The 18,471-nt window shown below is 35.0% G+C and overlaps 1 protein-coding gene across 5 annotated transcripts in view; it reads right to left on the reverse strand.

Annotated features, from left to right (window-relative positions):
• GRM1 (glutamate metabotropic receptor 1) overlaps positions 1–18,471 on the reverse strand; it is a 396,100-nt gene that overhangs the window by 221,423 nt on the left and 156,206 nt on the right. The window lies entirely within an intron of this gene.

The raw sequence follows: 18,471 nt of genomic DNA on the forward strand, positions 1-18,471 counted from the left end.
GTTTGTCATTCCCAGACAAGCTCGAAAAAAGCAAGAGCAGAAGAATGAAAGGAATAGACTCAATAAAAAGTCACAATCTCTTGCTCAGTTCACAGGCCTGAGCCAATTTTCAGATATAGAAAGTTTTGACTGAAGAATTGACTTGTGTTCTTAGAAGAAAGTACCAAGCCTTTCCTTGATCCTTCCCTAAGGGGACCTTCAGCCCCATATCTATTAACCATAACACTGGAGAAAGGGAATACCCATACACTTCAAGGACTACTGGACATAGGGTCTGAATTAGCATTGATACCTGAAAACCCAAACCCAATTTGGCCTCTCTGTTGAAGAGGGGGTTTATGATGGCTGGGATGAATACCTAGATAATGTCCAGTTTACCCTGGGGTCATAAGTTTCATGGACCTACCCAGTGGTAACTTCTCTAGTCTCTGAGTGTATAATTGGAATTGATATACTTGGCAGTTGGAGTCACTACAACATTGGGTCATTGGTCTTGGGAGAGAACAAATGGAAATTTCTTAAATTACCCCCACTTTGCCTCCACTGAAAATAGTAAATAAAATATATATTTTTTATCCTAGTGGTGGGAGACAGAATCACTATTAAAAGGCCTATTGCACTATTAAAATTCTAAAGGATTCAGCAGTAGCACTGCTAGCATCTTTATTTAACTCCCCAGGCTAGTTCTTGCAGAAACCAGATAGATCCTGAAGAATGAAGATTACCACATGCTCAGTCAAGTAGTAGCCCTCATTTCCACAGCTGTGCTGGATATGGCATTACTGGGGCAGATTGTAAGGCTTTAAAAGTAGTATGCTGCCATTGTTTTGGCAAATGTGCTCTTTTTATTATTATCATTATTATTATTATCATTATATTATTATTATTATTATTATTATTATTATTATTATAAGAAAGGATCACAAACAGTTCCCATTCACATGGGATGAACGTATTCATTTACAGTTGTACCTCAAAGCTATTATTTCTTCCATACACTATTTTGGTAAAATCCAAAGAGATCTGGATTGTCTGGCCATCCTAGAGAACATCCCTTTGATCTGTTACATCAATGACATAATTCTGCTGCAAAAGGATAAGCAAGAGGTCACTAGCACACTGAATGCCTTAGTATGCCCTAGATGCCTCAGTGATTCAATGACTCCACTTCAGAAAGTTTTCAGGGATCTAATCCCATTTTGGCATTGGCTTTGCTGAAGACTACAACTAAAGTAGTGCCACAATCCTTTTTGGGGGTACCACATTTCTCTTTAGAATTTTAAAGATTCTGAGAAGTATATGCAGTTAAATGAAAAAAAAAAAACTCATTTAACTTTGTTTAAGCCCAAATTTCCAAAACATATTTTACCTCTAAATCTTTTCTGAATTATCACCAATGAAATGCTCTGTTGATGTAAACACTGTTCTCAGTTGTTTCTTACAGCTTGGTGTGTATTGATCTTATTTTCCCTGTTAGATTCTCCTAGTTCCTGTCATTTCCCATCTGTTCTACTCTCCTAGTTCCATGATCTCCACAAAATATTTCCTGACTATGCTCTCCCATTGGGAATTCTCTTCTGAATTCTGATGGAAATTTTAGCTTGCCTAGTTATTTATCATTTTCAATTATTAGACAATTTATAGGCACAGATGTAATCTTCCCAAACTAAATTGTAGCCTTCTAAAAGGTAGAGACTGCTTCCTTTAGGATTTTTGTGTTCCGTTTTATCTTTCATAGGATAAAATACCCAACACGGAGTTTTTGTAGGATTTTTAAAAAATAGTTGACTGATAGATTACAGCACAGTAATATTCTTGCTTCCACAGTTATCATATATAAACTAGCTCAGTAGTTCTCAAACGGTGTGTATCAAATTAATCTGGAGGGTTTGTTAATCACAGATTACTGGCCTTAGTCTCAAAGTGTTTGATTCATTAATTCTGGGTGGCTCTTGAGTATTTTCATTTCAAACAGTTCCCAGGTAACAATGATATTTCAGGACTATACTTTGAGAACCACTTGAACTAGATAAATGAAAATAGTCTTTTTTGGTCATCCTTCTATTAATGACTATATTTTCTCAAAGAAATTTTATGATACACACTTTTTAGGTGGCTTTATTTTAGGTGACATTTAAAACTCAAAAAGTGACTGACTACCCATCACTTAAAAATCACATGCTTCATGAAAGTGTTCATCTATTTTAGCCATTATCATGTACCAAGGAAGAGCCTTGCTCTTTCCATTATACCTATGATAACTACAGAATCAATTATCCAAACTGGGATACCTTTGTTCAGGGAAATACTAAACTGGAAAAAAAATGGGATTGCAGGCATACCTGGACTGTCTCAAAAATATCAGGATATAAAGTTCCTATTTGTGGTTATCTATAGCACCCTAATACCTTCTATCCTCAGAACTATTCCTTTCATCATCAGTCACCAGCACTGATATCCCATGGACTTCCTGTTCTAAAAAATGAATGAACAAGTCTCCATCCTATCACTTATTGTTGGTCCATTCCATCTATATCTGTCTCTCTAAGTGCTTTTTCTCTTTTAACACTATTTCACTATGCATCTTTCCTTTTATTGGGGCTTTTCAGAGGATGAACTAACTGACAAAGGACAGAAATCAGGTAAGAATCAAAATTGCTTCTAATCATAAAATATATCCATAATCTGGCCATTTTTCACCGTTACTATTCTTTCTACCCTAGTCTGATCCCCTTTTACTTCTCCCCTGGATGACTGCAATAGGTCCCTACCTCTGTGCCCACCCTGAATACATTCTACACATAGCGGCCAGAAGGTCCCTTTTAAAATATCACTTAAATTATATGTATAACTGAAAATTTTCACAAAACTCTAGCTTTTAGTACCTACAATTCACTTTAATATCCTTTATTATATTTTTTGATGCAGATCACAACCTGTTAAACTGATTTCATGACCTACCAGTGGGTCACAATATCTGTTTGAAAACTACTGGTTTAGGAAGAGGTAAAAACGAGAGTGTTGAAACTAGGTATGTAAATTGAAGAATAAAGGGGAATAAGAATATAAGAACAAAGGGGAAAGTAAGATAATTATTATATTAATGATTTACTTACATATACTGGGTATTTTCTATATGCAAGGAACTGTACTAAGTCCTTTAATGCCTTGACCCTTTTAATCCTTAGACAAATTAACATATGAAGACCCTGAGGTTTGCCAAAAGTCAAATGGCAAGTAAGTTGCAGAACCAGAACTCTAACTCACCTTGGTATGATTTCAATGCCCCTCTTCTATAACCAGAATAACTCATTTCTTTCATGTATGTCCCAATATAATTCTATAAATTGTTTGCATTAATTAAGAATGCAGATAATTGTACACTTGAAACTGATATAACACTGCATGTAAACTATATTGGAATTTAAATAAAATAATTTCTAAAATAAAAATGCAAAATAATGGCCCCATTTTTCCTATTTCAACATGCTGTCATGTAACTGTCATGACCAATATTTGTTTTAAAATATTACCACAAATATTTGCATTAAAAGGAGTATTTCAGAACATTATTACTCTCTAGATTTTCCCTTTTTAATAGGCAAATGCCAGCATTTGGAGATACACTTAGAAGGCAATAAATATTATTTATTGCTAGAAGATAAGAAATTTTATGTGTGAAGAGGCTGGTTAAGTATCCCAGACGATTAGTTACATGGTCTCATTTTAACACAATCAAAAGATTGTGACAAATCAATATGTTTATTCCAATTTTCAACTTCTTTTGTGATAAACAGTCCTTTCCTCAACTTGTGTGTAGTGTGTTCCTTTTTAGGCACAGAGAGAAACCATTATATATTCAATACAAAAGCTTGTAAATGTTAATCTGTCATGGACCAGAGATTGACTGACAGGAAAGAACAAAAGGTGACAGACAGCTGTAAGCTTCAACATAAGAAAAGGAGAAGAAAATGAAGCTTACCAAAGAAGCATAGAGGAATAAATAAAATATCAAAAAAGGAAAGAAATGGGACAATGTAAAAGACGTAATACTGGACCAAAAGATTGATTAAAGAAAAAAGATTAAAAATAAAAAGAGAGAATTCAATGTTTTCTCTCTACAATTCAGGTAAAATCATGGAGCACGGTCTCATGTAGAGGAGCCTAAATGAACAGTGGTAGAAGTATAAATCCAAAGAGCTATTAGAAGCAAATCAAATCCTCTTTGAACTACTTACAAAAAAGGGCTGAGCAGGAGAATCTGACTTATACTAGAAGTAAAAGCAATAAAAGGCTTGAATAAAGAAGAAGGAACCTCTCCAAAGAAAATAATTCTGTAACCACCTGACTCAGTCATGGCTCAGCCTTCACTGTTCGTGCCAGACATTATGCTGAATGCTTGTGAATTAAATACAAATAAAACCTGGTCCTTACTCTCAAGGGATTCACAATTCTCTGGGGGAATTACACTAGTACACAAACCATCACAACACACTGAGGTAAGTGCTAGGACAGAAGAATGCACAAAGGGCTATAAAAGAAGATACAAAAGGCATGTGGGCATGTGGATAAGCAACCTAACTCAGACTAGGGAAAAGGCTTGGAAGAGAATAAATCAATGACCTTTCTTAAAAGGGGAAGTTACTTAGAAAGGAGGGCACAGAGTCTCTTTACAACAGCAGGGATCAAACATGTAAAGGCACACAGGTGAGAAAGAGGATTATAGCTGCACAAGGGATAAGGTAGTTGTATGATGATATTGAAGAGGTAGTCTGGGGTCAGGTCAAAAGAAGCCATGAATAGGATGCCAAGGATCTTGGACTCCATCTCAAAGACTACAAGCCACATTGAATTATTTAATCAGGGGAATGATGTGTTTTGATATAGCAATGTGGAAAACAGATGGGAATAGAGACAAAATTGGGGGACACAAAATTGTAAGGATGAATTAAATAAAGTCAGATAGGAATTGCGGCAGTAATTCAAACAAGAAATGAAGAAGGCTGAAAAAACAAAAAAGAAAACAAAACAAAAAGAAATGATGAAGTCTTGAACTAAGGTAGGAGCTATAGAGATGGAGATAAGGGGACAGAGCCAAAAATTACTGAAGAAATAAAATAGCAAAACATGGTAACCAAATGTATGGGTGTGTGTGTGTGTGTGTAACTTTCAGATGTGTGGCTTGGGTGACGGGGCAGTAGTTTGGAGTACCATTCCTTAAGACAATAAATTAAGAGGACGTACTTATGGGAAGGGATAGCAGGAAGATGATGAATTCATCTTTGGACATAAGGAGTTTGTGTTGCCTAAGGATGTTCAAGTGAAGGTGTTCAGTGAGTACATAGGCATGTGGATGCAGAGTTCAGGAGAGGTTACTGGTGAAATCTGAATCCTTGAGAGTGAGTGAGATTTCCCCAAGGACAGTGGAAAGAGTCAGAAATAAAGCACAGTGAGGAAGGAACTTGTCAAACAGCAGGATTTAAGGAGCTAGCAGAAGGAAAGGATGGATCAAAGGAGACTGAAAAGGACTTTCCAAACAAGAGGGAAAACAATAGCATAATAAATGGAGAGAACAGAATTAGAGAAGACCAGGAAAACAAGAATGTTTAATGGAGACAAACTCAGCAGAGGAGCAAACAAACAGGGACAAGAATATAATAGATATAGTATTAGTGATCTATTAGTATATAATATAATGGTATACTAATTAAGTATACCATTAGATATAGTAACTAAGAGGCATTACCAGACAGATTCAGGCATAGAATGAAAAAAGTCTGATTACAGCGGATTAAAGAATAAATTGAGGATAACAGGGCTTTTATACTATTACCCTTTTACCACAAAGATTTGGCCCAATATATCATCACTGATTTGTTACTGGCTACTGCTATTTGAAAAGAAGCTTTTGCTGGAGGTGTCAGTATTTTTCCATTTCCCATAGAGGACCAATCTTTGTTTTGATGAGAATATTTTAAGTTCTACTTTCTTAACAAATTTCAATTATTAATACAATATTTTTGACGATAGTCACCATGTTATACATTAGATACTCAAACATTATTTCATAACTGAGAATTTGTATCCTTTTACCAACTTCTCCCTATTTCTACCACTCGTAACCCCTAGCAACTAATTTTCTACACTCTCTGTGTTTAATTTTTTTTTTGTTCCCACATACAATTGATAACATGTAGTATTTGTCTTTCTCTGTTAGGCTTATTTCAATTAGCAAATGCCCTCCAGTTTCATCCATGTTGTTGCAAATGACAAAAATTCTTTTTAAGGCTAAGTAATACTCTAATATATATATTAGATGTGCGTAATTATATGTAGTATAATACATATAATGGAATGCATATACCATACTTTTTAAAATTTTCATACATCAACAGATACTTATGTTGTTTCACATCTTAGTTATTGTGAATAATGTTGTTATGAACATGGGCATATCTTTGAGATGATTTCATTTCCTTTGGAAACCTGGAAGTTGGATTGCTGGATCATATTGTAGACTTATTTTTAATTTCTTAAGGAACCTCCATATTGTTTCCCATAGTAGGTATACCACTTTATATTTCTACCAATAGTGTATGAGGGCTCCCTTTTGTCCACATCTTCAGCAATTGTTACCTCTTGTCTTTGTTATAATAGCCATATTAACAGGTATGAAATGATATTTCATTGTGGTTTTGATTTGCATTTCCTTGATGATTAGTGATGTTGAGAACCTTCTGAACCTCTTGGACATCTATATGTCTTCATTGGAAATATGTCTATTTATTTAGTCCTATGCCCATTTTTTTAAATGGGTTGTTTCAGGGTGGGTTTTTTTGTTTTGTTTTGTTTTGTTTGCTATTGAGTTGTAGGAGTTCCTTACAAGTTTTGAATATTTACCTCTTTTTGAGTATGTGATTTGAATATATTTTCTCCTATTCAGTAGGCTGCCTTTTCATTTTGTTGATGGTTTCCTTTGCTGTACAGAAGCGTTCTAGTGTGATATCATCCACCTGTTTATTTTTGCTCTTGCTACCTTTGCTTTTGGAGTCAGATCCAAAAAATCCTTGCCAAGACCAATGTCAAAGAGCCACCCATCTTTTACCACCCATGTTTTCTTCCACTTATGCTTTCTTTCTAAATCCATTTAGAGCTGATTTTTGTGTACAGTGAAAGACAGGGGTCCAGTTTTATTATTTTGCATGTGGATGTCCAGTTTTCCCAATACCATTTATTGAAGACACTATCCTTCATTCATTGTGTATTCCTGACGCCTTTACCAAAAAATTAACTGACCATATATTCACGGGTTTACTTCTAAGCTGTTATTTTCTATTGACCCATGTGTCTGCTTTTATGCTGATATTGGACTATTTTGATTACTATAGTTTTGTAACACAGTTGTAATCAGGAAGTATGATGTCTCCAACTTTGTTCTTCTCAAGATTTCTTTGGATACTTGGGGTCTTTTGTAGTTCCATACAAATTTTAAGATTGTTTGTTCTGTTTCCGTGAAAAAGGCCATTAGAATTTTGATAGAGATTGCACTGAATCTGTAGACTGCTTTGGGTGGTACTGAGATTTTCATACTAATTCCTCTAATCCATGAACAAGAAATGTTTTTCCATTTATTTGTGTTTCTATAATTTCTTTCATTTTTCCATTTATTTGTGTTTCTATAATTTCTTTCATCAATGTCTTTACAGTTTTGAGTATATAGGTCTTTCACCTTTTTTGGTTAAATTTATTCCTAAGTATTTTAATCTTGTTGATGCTATTGCAAATGGGATTGAATTCTTAATTCTTCTTTCCAATAGTTCCAATAGTAGTGTATAAAAATGCAGTTGATTTTTGTCTATCAATTTTGGATCCTGCAACCTTATTGAAATTGTATATTAGTGCTAACAGTTTTTTTGGTGGAGTCTTCAGACATATACATATATATATAAAATATCATATGATTTTTATCCTTTATTTTTTTCATATGATATATCACACTGATTGTGGATGTTGAAGCATCCTCGCATACCTGCAATAAATCCCATTTGATCATAGTGTATGATCATTTTAATGTATTATTGAATTTGGTTTGTTTGTATTTCATGTTTTTTGTCGTTGTTGTTGCCTTTTTTTAAAAGATATTATTTACTTATTCATGAGAGACATAGAGAGAGAAGCAGAGACATAGGTAGAGGGAGAAGCAGGCTCCCCACCAGGAGCCCGATGTGGGACTCAATCTCAGGTCCCTGGGATTATGACCTGAGCCAAAGGCAGACTTTCAACCACTGAGCCACCCAGGCACCTGGTTTATTTGTATTTTATTGAAGATTTTTACATCTATGTTCATTAGAGATATTGGACTATAATTTTCATTTCTTATACTGTCTTTGTCTGGCTTTGGTATCACATTAATGCTGGCCTCATAAAATGACTTTGGAAGCGTTCCCTCTTCTTCTATTTTTCTATTCTTTTTTAAAGAATTTGAGGATTAATACTAATTCTTCTTTAAATATTTGGTAGACTTCACCAGTGAAGCCATCTGGCCCTTGCATTGTATGGATGGAGGTTTCTGTGATTTGTCCTACATAACCAGCAACCCAGACCTGCAAATACACAGGCAAGTCAAGGACTGTTGTTTATGAGACTTGTGCTGTATAAGTGATCTTGGGAGCTTGGTTAGTGGACATTACCTGATCTCCAGGTCTGCTGGCCCTTCTGGTCTAGATGTCAAAAGCTATAAAGTTTGCCTTGCATACCCCCTGGCTTCAGGCTGGGTTGGCTGCTCAGAATGGAAACCAGGAGGTGAGGCAAGCACATATGACCCAGTTTCTCTGAAGGTGTAAAGACATGATACGACAGAAATGCAATTTGCTCCAAACTGCATGTAGGTGAACAAATGTTTAACTTCAAACCCCATCACTTGAGGGGAGGACACTCCATCCTGGCCTCTCAATCAGGACTCCAGCCTAGCTGTCTCCATGGGACTTTCCAGCTAATGAGGCTGGATGTTTTAAGTACCCGATTGATGTAACTTTGTCTTATTCTCCTTTACTGCTTGCTATTGCCTTCATCTATGTGCAAATTTCCCTCTTCTTCTGTTTCTATCAGATTTTTATAGTATCAATGAAGTGTTTTTTTCCTTTTCAAAACTGAGAGTATGGCTGCCATGAATCTTTTTAGGACAGTCCTAGGCTTTTCTTTGTTGGGAGGTTTTAGATTATTGAGTAAATCTCCTTACTAGTAATAGGTCTGTACAGATTTTCTATTTCTAAATTTATGATCCAGTATGAGTAGGTTGTATATTTCTAGATTAAGTTGTCCTACTTATCGGTGTGTGATTATTCAGAGTACTCTCTTATAATCTCTTGTATTTCTGTGATATCAGTTGTAATGTATCTTATTTGTAATTGTATTCATTTGAGTTCTCTTTCCATTTTTTCTTAGTAAGTCTACATAACAGTTTGTCTATTTTCTTTATTTTTCAAAAAAATTCTTAGTTTCATTGATCTTTTCTATTGTCTCATCAGTCTGTATTTCATTTATTTCTGGTCTCAGCTTTATTATGTTCTTCCTTTTGCTAACTTGGGCTTAGTTTGTCTTTATTTTCAAGTTCCTTGAGGCTTAAAGTTAGATTGTTTATTTGAGAGCTTCCTTTCTTCTTGAGGTATGCATTTATTGCTATAAATTTTCCTCTTAGAACTGCTTTTGCTGCATAAGTATTAATATGCCATGTTTCCATTTTCATGTGTATCAAGATATTTTATTTTTACTTTGATTTCTTCTTTGATCCATTGGTTGTTTAGGAATATGTTGTTTAATCTTTATGTATTTGTGAATTTTCCATTTTTCTTGTAATTGATTTCTAGTTTCATACTATTGTGGTCAGAAAAGTTGCTTGATCGATTTCAGTATTACTAAATTTATTAAGACTGGGTTTGTAGCCTAACATGATATATCTTGGAAAATGTTCCAGGTGCACTTGAGAAGAATTCATATTTTGTTGCTGTTGGATGGAATGTTCTATATAAGTCTCTTAGGTCCCTCTGACCTAATGTGTCATTTAAGTCCAATGTTTCCTTATTGATTCTCTGTCTGGATGATCTATCCATTGTTGAGTGTGGGGTACTGAAGTTCTCTATTATTGCATCATCGTCCATACAGTAATTCAGATCTGTTAATAGTTGCTTTATATATTTAGATTCTTCAAAGAGAATCTTAGTTAAGGGAAAAATTCTTCAAAAGCTCAGTCAAGAGACAAATTAATTTTGTATCCTATGGTGCCAGCCAAGCATGTCCAACTGGCAAGAAAACCAGTCTTAATTACTAGCTACATTAAACATTAGTTTTCAAACATCAAATACAAATGTAATGACTAACTAGATAAGAGTCAGACTCGAGATAGGTAGACACACAGAAAAATACACAGATATAAATAGCTTAATGAAAGAGTAAAATAATATTAGAGCTATTAAAGTTTGCAGCAATAAATAAAACAAACTAATTCTGGGACCTTCTCTTAAACCCTCATTCCCCTAACCAGTTCTCAGAAAATTCAATGCACTTAAACTCTCATTTCAAAATTCCAGCCATGTCTGGTATACTGCTTGACATGAAGCTTCCATCATAATCTTGGATCTGAGACAGGTGTTCTATGCATTTGAACATCCAGAGCAAATAATATATTCTACATACTTACTTTTAGAGGTGGTTTACTTTTGATCATAATATTTTCATTCTATCCTCCATTACTCTTACCTTCGATTTCACATTTCTCATCCCTTTATCCTCTCTACTTCATTCTGGGTAATTTCTTCAGATGTCTCTCACTGGAAATCTCTTCAGTTGTATGATGTTCTATATAATCACTTCACAAATTTTAGTTTCAGTAATATCTAGCAGACATTTTATTTTATTCTTTGTCAAATCTTCAAGCTATTAGTCATTGTGTTATTCTCTACAACTTGTTCCTCTTTTTGCTTTTTAAATCATTTTAAAATGATTTAAATTTAAAATGATTACCACATGACCCATTTGCAATTTCTCTATTATCTCAAGTTCCAAGAAAGCTATTTCTCTTAAATGTGTGTTGGCTGTCTCCCTCAAGGTGTAATATTGCCTTGTGTGCCTTCCATTTTTTTCTCATGAGCTCATTTTTAGCGGGATTTTTTTTTCCTGTACAAGTCCCATGTACCCTGGATTGGTTGTTACATAATTGTTTTGTCTTTATTTCTTCAAATCCCTAGTGCGTTCACGACTTCAAAATGTTTTAAAATTACTGTTTTCTCTTAAGAAGTTCAGCAAAATACTCATAAAATAGCTTCAGACTCCATGTCTATCTTTGTTTCAGACCTAGGACTTCAATTTTTCACTAGGTCATCTCTTTTTTCCCACCCAAAACTTTGGCAGAGTCAAATTCTTTGTTGCATCTTTGGGCAAATGAGTAAGCCTTCCCATTTATTTTTTTTTAACTTCATTCTTGTAAAGGTCCAGCTTTAGCATTGTTATTAGTTCCCATTCCTTTATTTGAGTCCAAGGTCATATATCTTATTCCAACAGTGGACACATAACACCACTCATTAGTACCAAGGTCATATACAAGACTTATTCTGACATCCCTGCCCTCTAGTCTTAGAGCTGTGAAAACAAAACACTGTATGTGAAATTTAAGAAACAAAATGGAGGATCATAGGGGAAGAGAGGAAAAAATAAATCAAGATGAAATCAGAGAGGGAGACAAACCATAAGAGATTCTTAATCATTGGAAACAAACTGAGGGTCACTGGAGGAAAGGAAAGTGGGGGAATGGGGTAACTGGGTGATGGCATCAAGAAGGGCATGTGATGGGGATCCCAGGGTGGCTCAGCAGTTTAGTGCCTGCCATCGGCCCAGGGCATGATCCTGGAGTTCCGGAATCGAGTCCCACACTGGGCTCCCTGCATGGAGCCTGCTTCGCCCTCTGCCTGTGTCTCTGCCTCTCTCTCCCTGTGTCTTAAAATAAATAAATAAATAAATAAATAAATAAATAAATAAATAAATAAATAAAATCTTAAAAAAAAAAAAAAAGAAGGGCATGTGATGTAATGAGCACTGGGTATTATATAATACTGATGAATTACTGACCTCTACCTATGAAACCAGTAATACATTATATTTTAATTAATTGAATTTAAATAAAATTTCATAAAAAGAATAACCTCCAAATAAACAAAGCATTAATTAAGGGAATTACAGGGAGAAATTGATAAATCTATAATTTTAGTAGTAGTTTCAACACATCACTCCTATTTAGAATGGTTAAGGAATCTAAATAAGCAGAGGATGTATAGATCTCCACAACATAATTAACAAACTTGCCCCAATGGACACAGTGTTCTATATATAACAATAAAGAGACCCTTCAAGCACCATGCAAAACAAAAAACAAAAACAAAAACACGCTAATTTACCATTCTGGTGTTAAGTTTCCTATTGATTCTGGCACCTAGCAATTCCTTTCCTTTCCTCATACTACCCAAGGATCCCTATCAATACTCACAATTTTTATAAATCAAAATATATTTAGAATTTTTAATGTATTAATGACAGGAGAAAGACTTATGTTACCTCAGGTGATAAAGGCCTAAAAAAAGGTTTTCATAGTAAATATAACCTTAGTGGAAAGGTCCAAAATGTTGTTTCCACAAAGAATGCAACAGAGTTTGGAGTTTGGAGTTTGAAATCAGAATTTGACTTTAAATCCTAATTTTCTTACTCACCATAACTGCAATTTAATCACATACTCTCACTGCGCTCTGGTTTTTCACCAACATAATGTGGGGAGCAGAAATAATTTTGACACATGTAAAGGGCTCCAAAATGTGAAGTATAGGGGCACCTCAGTGACCTAAGCATCTGTCTTAGGTCATAAGAGTGGCTCAGGTCATGATCCCAGGGTCCTGGGATGGAGCCCTGGATCTGGCTGCTTGCTCAACAAAGAGGTCTGCTTCTCCCTCTCTCTCTGCCCCTCCTCAAAGCTTATACTCTCTATCTGTCAATAAATTAATAAAATCTTTAAAAAATAAAATATAAAATAAAATGTGAAGTATCATGATAATGATATAAAAACATCTATTTTACTTGTGAGGGTGAGATCAGGAAGTGAAAGTGCCAATATTTCAAGATGACAGGCCAGGATGCTTATAAGAAGCATACAGATGGAAGAACAGTTCAGAGGCATGAGAGTCTAAAAGGTCAGTTCACACATTAAACTCATGCTTCACCAGGAATAGGACTTTCTATAGGAATATGGGACAGATGGGGGAAGCAGCAGGATGTCTAGAGCTCCATCCAGAACTGTGAGAGGCTAAAAAGGCTGATGGGAATCCCACAAAAGTCAAAACAGGCCAGGTCACTAAGGAAAACAAAAATAGTCTACGTGCATAGGAATCAGATCAAGGACCTGAAGGTTTAAGAGGCATAAGAAAGATAATAGGAAACTTTCTTCAATTAAATGAAAAAGGTAAAGCAATGACAAAATGATACTTAGAAAAAAGATATTAACATTTAAGGTACAGAGGTTATGGAATTGTCATTCTACTAAACTTCAAATATTTCCCATTATATCTATTTAATCCTAACACTGAGATCATCATTATATATTTTGGCTTAGCTTCTGTCTCTACTACTACATTATATACCCTTCAAGGGAAGGAGTAATTTCTACATTTCCAGGTACCTTAGAATTTGCAGGTTATATTACAGAATCATGAACTCCCCCTTTGAGCGCACAGAAAGAACAGAGGCCTCTGGAAAATGGAAGAAAACAAAGGAGTGAGTACTCTTTATTTTTTTATTTTATTTTTAATTTTTATTTATTTATGATAGTCACACAGAGAGAGAGAAAAGAGAGGCAGAGACATAGGCAGAGGGAGAAGCAGGCTCCATGCACCAGTAGCCCGACGTGGGATTAGATCCCAGGTCTCCAGGATCATGCCCTGGGCCAAAGGCAGGCGCCAAACTGCTGTGCCACCCAAGGATCCCAGTACCCTTTTTAAAGGGGGCGGAAGAGGGCACTGCAACTCATACCAGTCAACCAGATTCCTGACAAAAGTAAAGCAGAAGTAGTGTAAATGAGACCTCAAAGGAAGACTCATAGAACAACTGAAATAGCTTTGGAAACAGTAAATCATGCCAAATCAAATTATTTTTATAATGGAATGGCAGATTGTGTAGATCAAAAAAATAACTAACGTAACTTCATTAAACATTACTGAAGCTTTTGATTCAAATTCCATAGTTATATCTACCAGTTGGACACTTTGATTAATGGTGTTCCAAACTACAAAGAGAATATACACATCTTATAATTATTAATAAAGTAATTAATAAAATTAAATATTAAAATTGCAATATTGTGATTTGTAAGACATATGTATTTAGGGTTGGTCCACTAACTCATAGTTCCCAAAACCCATGGAATTTCCTATGATAAGGGCCCTAAAGTTGTTTTTGTTATGTTACTGAGGTAACTGCTGTAAAACCTATAGGTCATGTAGGAATGGGGGCTGGTTGCCATGGGAAACAACCATAGGATTAGAAGGTTTGAATTTTTCAGCTCTACCACCCACCTAACCCCTAAGTAGGGGAGAGGGGCTGGAGGTTGAATCAATCACCATTGACCAACGATGTAATCAATCATTGCTATTGAAACCTCCATAAAAACTCAAAAGGATGAGGTTCACAGGGTTTCTGGGTTGGTTAACATGTAGAGATTAGGGTAAAATAGCAAGATTGGAGAGGAAAAGGAAGCTCCAAGCCCTGTGTATCTCTTCCAGCTGGCTGCTCTGAGTTACGTCCTTTTATAATAAATTGGTAATCTAGTAAGTAAAATGTTCCTTTGAGTTTTGTGAGCCACTTTATCAAACTTAACAAACCCAAGGAGAGGATCATTGAAATCTATGATCTATAGTCAGTTATTCAGAAGCACAGGTGATAACCTCGACTTGGAATTGGAATCTGAAGTGGCAGAGGAGGAGGAAAAGGAGCAGTCTTTTGTCAAAATTGAGTTGAATGTTAGGATACACAGCTGGTGTCTAAGAGTTGCTTTTGGTGTAAGAATACCACATACACACACACACAAACATTGGAAATTGGTCTTGGAAAACCTAAAGAAAAATATTTTTATATGTTATCTATACTATATAGTATATATTTTATGTATTTTATAAATCTATTTTTCAGATATCACATATATATTTTTCCCCAAAAGTCTATTTTCTTATGAGAAATTAGTGCAAAGAAAAAAAAAAAACTGACACAGCTTGTCTGGGGCAGAGACCACTAATAGACCCCTAGCATCCATTTATCTCTTCTCTTTTATCTAACAGGAATCTTGGAATTGTAACTGGGCACATGACTACCTTGTGAGAGACTACTAGCCTTCCTTACAGCTAGGTGTAAGTAGGTACCTAAGTGCATACTAATGAATCATGAGCAGAACTATTTTCAGGGTTTTGGGGGGTTTTTTTGTTTTTTTGTTTTTTATTTTAAGAAAACACTACTTGCCATGAGCAGTCTTTTTCTCTTATTGATCTAAAAATAGCAACCCATATGCCAGTTGTTTTGGACTGAGAGAGGAAGCCACATGTTAAGGACGACAGACAAATTTTCAGCCTGGGTCTTTGGATGACCTGATAGGTCACAATCACTTTCATTGCCAGCTTTGAACTACTCACCTCTGGATTGCTAAGTAAGAATTGAGCTTCTATCTTATTAAGCCACAGAATGTTTTGATTCTCTCCTTACATAACAGCTTAGCCTGCACCTTAAGTAATTAAATCATGAAGTTAAACAAGTGTACTACAGCTATTTTTTCTTTCAAGCTTTATGCCCATCTATGATTTCAGGTTTGTAACCACTGATACACCTGAATACATCATAGAAGGTGAATACTGGTTTACAGTGGTTTTCAAACTTTAGTATATGATAATAGTTTATGATAATAAGTCTGTGGTGAACAGATTTGCATGTTTAGAAAGCCATTTGGATGATTTTGTTTCAGGTGGTCAATAAGAGATATTTTGAAGAATTGTGAAATAATGATAATAGGACCAAATTGCATCTGATGGGAAGAGGGCCTAGAGCTATAAATACCTTATACCTAAAACAAGTATTATGAACCAGTGTATGAAAGATAGAGTGAAAACAAAGAAGATAAAGGTTATAATGAACCATTTAATAAGACGATCAAGACTAGGTTCCTCTTATTTAAAAAATATATGTAGGCATAGCCAAGAGTTCCAAGCTATTAGAGCAGTGGTTCTCAAGAGCTAAGTTCCCATCAGAACTATCTATGGAGTTTTTATAAGTACAAATACTTGTCCTCATTCTATCTGCTAACTAAGACAATTTGGAAGTTGAATCCATTTTTTAAAAAAACATTAAAAGTGATTATATTATATTCATTCATGAACAGCAGGCAGATGTTATCCAGTTAAGGTACAGAATCTAGAGAAATTATGAGGAAGTTTTTTGTTGTTTGGAAATGAGATAGTAAGTATCTTTAATACTAGTACAAGAAATATGGATGTTGTCCTATAAACAATAGAGAATCAAAGTTTTTTTGTGTCTTGGACTGATATGGACAAAGAAAAGTTTTTAGAAAGATTGATTTAACAGTAAGGTGCACGGTGGATTTGAAAGAGATGTCTGGAAGAATGGAAACCAGAGAAATGATACTGCAGCCACCTCAATGGTATAGTAACCAGAAGAGTTTTCAAGATTCCTGCTAATTCTACAACCTGTGGTGGCTCCAAGAGAAACACTAACCCTTTTTGAAAACACTTAGAATGACTGTGATAATTACGTGCAGAGATAAACATAATGGACTTTAGTTTTGCAAAAAAAGCCACCCTACACAAGACAGAAGGCTTGCTATTTAACCAACTGAATATTCAATTTTGAGAGATTTTTTAAAGAGTAAAATAAGACTATAAATAACAATAAGTAAACAGCTATTCTACTAAACCCCAAATGATACTATATTTGTCTGGTTGTCCTTACTAATTATAGAAAATAATTTTTAAAAATCTTTTCTACATATTTGGCTTTTGTTTTGTATTTTTTAAAGCAAAATAGGTCATTGTAAATACCTTTTGTGTCTTGTGGATTTTTTTCTTTTTTTCTTAGAAACTATAATCCACATTTCAGTGAAATTAATGCCAATATTAAAAAGAATATCATTTTTTATTGTTCATGAAATATATCTTTGCCTCTCATGTACTTAGTGCATTACCAAGTACTATGAAATTTTTTTTTAAGAAAATAATCTTTTGCCCTGGACAATTAATAAAATCCTAAGACCCTTAAATGACATCTTCACATGTGCCCTAATGCATACCTCACACCAAGTAAGGAGAGTAATAAAAAATAGAAACGGGGCAGCGGGTGGCTCAGCGGTTTAGTGCCACCTTCAGCCCAGGGTGTGATCCTGGAGACTTGGAATCGAGTCCCACATTGGGCTTCCTGCATGGAGCCTGCTTCTCCCTCTGCCTGTGTCTCTACCTCTCTCTCTCTCTCTCTGTCTTTCATGGATAAATAAATAAAAATCTTTAAAAAAAATTTTTAGGGGATCCCTGGGTGGTGCAGCGGTTTGGCGCCTGCCTTTGGCCCAGGGCGCGATCCTGGAGACCCGGGATCGAGTCCCACATCAGGCTCCCGGTGCATGGAGCCTGCTTCTCCCTCTGCCTGTGTCTCTGCCTCTCTCTCTCTCTCTCTCTCTGACTATCATAAATAAATAAATAAATAAATAAAATTAAAAAAAAATAAAATAAAAAAAACTAAAAAAAATTTTAAATAGAAATGAATTCTACTTGATCAAAGACTTCATGGAGTGGTATGATTAATGTCTTCATTTGGAAAATACTATACCTTCTAGATGTCTTTTGGAAAACAAATATTCTTGATGTAGAGTTTTGATTTATTTTACAACGGCTTAATCTTTTCTTTACCCTGAAAAGCAGCTGATATCAATATAAATATTTTATTATGCTAGTTGATTAATATATTCTAGCTCTACAAATGTTTGAAAGAAATCACATTCTGATGTTATACATGCAAAAGCTAGGATGTTTAAAGCTTTAGACCCTCTAGATTATAAACGCAAGCAATCTCTTATAAGTTAAAAAGAATAGGGTAGTCATTAATGGCAATGACCAATATTTCTGGTTCTTCTCCTTCTAGACACATAGTAATATTACATTTTTTCCCTCACTTTAAGTTGATGTGGCCATGTGACTTGTTTTGGCCAAAAGTAAGCAGGATTTTTGTTGTCGTTGTTGTTGTTGTTTTCTGGGCAGGAGGCTTCAAAGTTCCCATCTGTCTGCCATGATATCCAGTGCCACTTCAAATAGTAGAGTGTCCCTCTTATATCCTCAAATGAGGATAATGCAATATAATCAATTATGATTATCAGTAATGTGAGCAATAAGTAAG

This window comes from Vulpes vulpes, chromosome 1 (assembly GCF_048418805.1).
Source record: "Vulpes vulpes isolate BD-2025 chromosome 1, VulVul3, whole genome shotgun sequence".
In the NCBI taxonomy this organism is placed as follows: domain Eukaryota; kingdom Metazoa; phylum Chordata; class Mammalia; order Carnivora; family Canidae; genus Vulpes; species Vulpes vulpes.